Raw genomic sequence first — 5,161 nt, 5'->3', positions numbered from 1 at the left:
GCTAGTTCTTTCATGAATTTTTGTTTGTTGTCCATTTAGTTCCATGTAGATTCATTAGATGCTTAACAGTGGAGAAGTTAAGATTTTGTTCTTCGTATATCAATGGTCTTCTCATTTCTTGACCTTTTGACAGTACAGTTGTTTATAGCTTTATATTGGTACTGTTACCGAATTTAGTACTGATTTGGAGACTTTAAGTAGTCCTGATTCAATAAAATACTTATATGGTTGAGAATGTGCTCTAATATGTTGAATTTTTGTTATTTTTATTTTCCTTTCCATATTCAAGTTGACCTTCTAGTGGGCTCTTTTGAAAATATTTTTTAATTTGTGAACCTATATGTTATACTTTTGCTTAATATAAAATGCTTGCATATACTTCAGATATAATAAAAATTCAAAAGATGCTATAAAATAATACAATTCTATTTACGCCACATAAAAAATGCATCTAACTTTATTTTTTCTTCCTAAATTAAGAAAATGGCATTAATTTTATTTTTATTTGGTATAAAAATAAAAATGAATAAATTTTTATAGAATTAAATTATTTTTAATTATAGTAATAAATAAAACCTATATTTTAATCTTGTAGATGAAATCTTGCATTTTAAACTTGAAATCTGATTTTTATTTATTTTTATAGTTTTTACATAATATATATATATATATATATATATATATATAAAATAAGATTTTGATCAAATAATCTATTTTTATACTTTGAATAAAAGTATATATATATATATATATATATATATATATATATATATATATATATAAACTAAAAATTTGGAGCCTTATAAAATGACACTAAAAATCTATATGTTTATTATTTTGATTTTTTTTATAATAATAATTGATTATAAAATCATTTAAATAAAGATAATTAAAATTTATTTTAAATAAAAAACATTAAAAAACATAAAATAGATGTAATTTTTTATTTCATTGTATACCAAAACCAACAATATATATATATATATGAACATATATTTTTAAATATAATTATAAATATTTCTTAATGCCACATATATAACTAATACTATTAATTATCTAGATAAAAGGAATTAAATTGAAATAAATAAAGCAACGTAAATTTGATAATATCTTATAGATGAATTTTTTAGAAACTTTATAGACTTAGATTTGACTTTAAATATATCTATAGGTGATTGATAGGTTGAAAACTTAGATAAAAAGTTGGCCATGTTTTACACATGTTAGCCAGTTGTGATACAAATTAGCCATGTCGCTACATATAGGAAATTTATTTTACAAATGAAACACATATTGAAGGTTTTATAGAATGTCACCACATAGTTCTTAATTAAATATTATATATAGAAGAAAAAAAGTAAGACAAAAAAAAAGAAACGCTTTGGATGGTACTTCAATTAGTGCTTGTGGTAGAATTGAAAGTGGAGCTAAAAGCAAAGAATAAGGTATATATTTTGATCCCAATTCTATAAGCATGTTTGAAGCTTTTGCTTTATTCATGCAATAATAATAAGTTAAAGATTGCAAGGAGGGTATGACAAAGAAAATATTATAAGTGATTGTGGAAAAGATTAATTAATTTAAAGAAAAAAATATTACTAAGTATTTAAGATTTTATATTAAATAATAAAATTGAAGCATATTTCTAAGAAGAAAATAATTCAATTAGTTAAATTAGCTTTTGCTTTAGAAATAAGAAATCATATAAAATCTATTATAGGACATTCTAGAGATTTATGGAAGAAATTTTCTCAAGCATTGAAGAATGATATTTTTTTAGAAGATAGTGGCGAAGATATAAAAAGTCATCTTTTGAGTGGATTGAAAGACCTAAAAAAAGATCTTTAAGCTACAAAATTATTAAGAGATTTTGAAAGATAATATTTTCATTTATCAAAGAAAAAAGACAATTACTAGATTGAAGCAAAGTAGAGCTATTTCTTCAAGCAATTGATAGAAAATTACAAGAGAAATTGAAAATTTTGCTTGAAGATAAAGAAGAAGAAGAAGAAGAAGAAGAAGAAGAATGATTAACAATAAATTGGAAGGAAATAGAAGAGGCAATAGGATTACTTGCAAAGAAAAAAATGATAAAAGATAGGATGGCTATTCAAAGACTATTACAAACATTAAAGATAAAAATGCCTATTAATCATTTTATGCCTATGATTTAACTTTCAATACTTACATCAAAGAAAGAAAAAATGGGCATTGATGAAATCATACATGAATGAGAGATTTATAAATAAAATTTGTAAAACTTGAGAAGAAGAGTCAATCATCAAGAATATTAACAAGACAAAAATCAAGACCAATGAAAGATGTAGTGCATAGGTGCATGTGATGTCATGGCATGGATCATTCAAGAAGGCAATGTAATGATTTTACAAAGATATTACAGAAAGGAATTATTTTATTTTAAAAGTGGCATGATATACTTAAAAAAGAGTAAAAAAAATTAGAGACAAATTTTGGAAATGGGAGAATAATGGTGCTTATAAAAGAAGCATTTAAAATCTCAAGTAATGAAGTATCAATATATTTTTTGGATAAAAATTCTAACAAATATCTAAGCATAAATCTTGAGTTTTCAAGAGAATCTAATTCTTTGTAGTCAAGTGTAATGAATTATGCTGAAAAACAAATTAACTAAAGGTGATTTAAAACATGTTGGCAATAACATTTAGCAAATTATTTCGTGGGATGATCCAATAGATGGATTATCAATTCATGTTGACATCGAAAGGATTCAACATAAAGCATTATTAGAAAAAAAAAAAAAAACAAAGATAAGATGAAAATAATGAAGGGCCATCAAAAAGATGTTTAAGGGGAGGAAAATCATGACAAAGCATGAATTTCATGAAGTTATTATTGACACAATAAAGAAAAAAAGATAATATATAAGAGATACTATAATATCAAATATACAAGGAACAAAGGCAATGAAAATTAGTATACATAAAGAAGATGAAATGTAAAATTTTGGATATGTTTTAGAAGTTAGATTTATATATATATAAAAAAAGATGTGATTCAAGCCTCTAGTCATTATTCTTTAAATCATTGGACAAGAGCTAATATAGAAACTTTAGTAAAATTAGAAGAATTAGAAGAAGTAATTGTAGCATTTATTGATCATGGTTTTGAAATCAATTTGATATCAAAAGAGGGATATATATATATATATATATATATATATATATAAAAATTACTTATTAATAATGAATATGGATAAATAATAATATTAATAAATAATTCAAAAAAAGTTTTATATGGAGCTTGTCCAAATATTAAAGTGATGATAAGAGATGTTAGTCATGAATAAAATTTCTTTGTATAAGATATGTCTACATATCCTATAATATTAGAATAACCATATATTATTAATATATAAATAGAAAAAAGGTTATAAATGATAATTTAGCTTATACAAAGATAAGAAGTTAAGATGAGAAGAAAGTGATGCAATTTTTAACTATGGAATTGGTGTATTTAATTCAAAAATATAAATAATTTTAAAAGAATAGAAAAGAAAAATATCAAAAATATGAAACATGAATTGAAGAAATGTAAAGTGATTGATGAAAATGAATGCATGTCAAGAATATTTGAGAAATCTTACTTTAATGATACTAAAGATAATTTATAAATAATGTTGGATTTAGCTTTTAAAAGTTGTAATAATATAATAAATGTGCAATCTAAGTGATTTAATAATGGGATGAAAGAATATATGGATAATTATGAAGTGAAGGTAAAGAAAAAATATAAGACCATTGCAAAGAAAGTTAAATTAGTAGCATTGTCACTATGATTGGATTTTGAAGAAAGGATTGAGAAGTCTCCTATCCAATCAAATTTAAGAGATTCAAAGAAAATAGGTCATGAATTTAAGGATGAATTGAAATTAGATGGTTTGAAAGTTGGATGTGAGAAGTTTTTGAGAAAAGATGAAGCAAGATGTTTCAAAAAGATGTTTTCACAATATGATAAGACATTTGCATTTGAATCACATGAAATAAAGTGTATTAATCCAAGTATTATTGTATCTATTTTTATTTTTATAATTCCACATGAACCATAGAAATTGAGGCCAATTCCAATTTCAAAGGTCCATTTGCCAAATCTAATTAAATTAATAATATAAAGATTAAGATGGGAATTTTAGAACGATCTATTGCATCTAATTCAAATTGGTGGTTCACAATATCTAAGAAAAATAAGACATTGAGATTTATTTAAGATATGCAATCAATAAATAAGATAACTATTACAAATATGGATTGAAATCTTATTGTGGATGAATTTGCAAAGGCATTTATAAGGAGAGTAATTTATTCTATGAGATATCTTTATTCAAGAAATGATCAATTTCAATTGGTAATGCAAAATAGAGATTTGATAATTATAAAGATATTATTAGAATAAGTTTATATATATATATATATATATATATATATATATATATAATCATAAGAGGCTATATATTTTGTGGCACACATGATGAATGGAATATTAAGAGATTTTATTTCAAGAATAATAATACCTTTTTTAGATGATGTGCCAATTAAAGGATTTGAAGAAGAAAGAAAAGATGGAATATTGAATTCAAAAGGATGTGAGAAGTTTGTGGCAAATGATATTGATGATTGTGAAAAGATTTTGATAATGTTAGAAGAAGTTCATTTAACCTTATTAGGAACATGATCAATATTTGGAATAAAAGAAGTTTTCATAATTGAACACATGTGTGGAACATATAGAGACAAGTCAAATATGAAAAAAGTTGATATTATTAAAAAGATAAAAGAATGTGCAAACACAATGGAAGTCAAAAGGTTTTTGAGAGCATGTATTTTCTATCATATACTTTATTTTTCACATATAGTAGATCTATTATATGAGTTATTGAGAAAAAATAAAAATAAATTCAATGGAAAGAAGAATAAAGAAAAGCTATGAAAAAAATTTTAAAAAAATATTTTTTCACCTACAACTTTGAAGAAAGTAAATTATGAATGTAGAAGGCTAGTAATATTAACATTTGATAAAAGTCCAATTGAAATAAGTTGGGTAGTTTGACAAGATAAGAATAAGAGAATAGATATGTAATAAGTTTTGAAAGAAAGGTTTTGAAGGTTAGATAGAAGGTGTATGC

The sequence above is a fragment of the Physcomitrium patens genome, chromosome 4 (assembly GCF_059467195.1).
Source record: "Physcomitrium patens ecotype Gransden chromosome 4, ASM5946719v1, whole genome shotgun sequence".
Lineage (NCBI taxonomy): Eukaryota > Viridiplantae > Streptophyta > Bryopsida > Funariales > Funariaceae > Physcomitrium > Physcomitrium patens.
Note: the sequence above shows the minus strand (reverse complement) of the source record.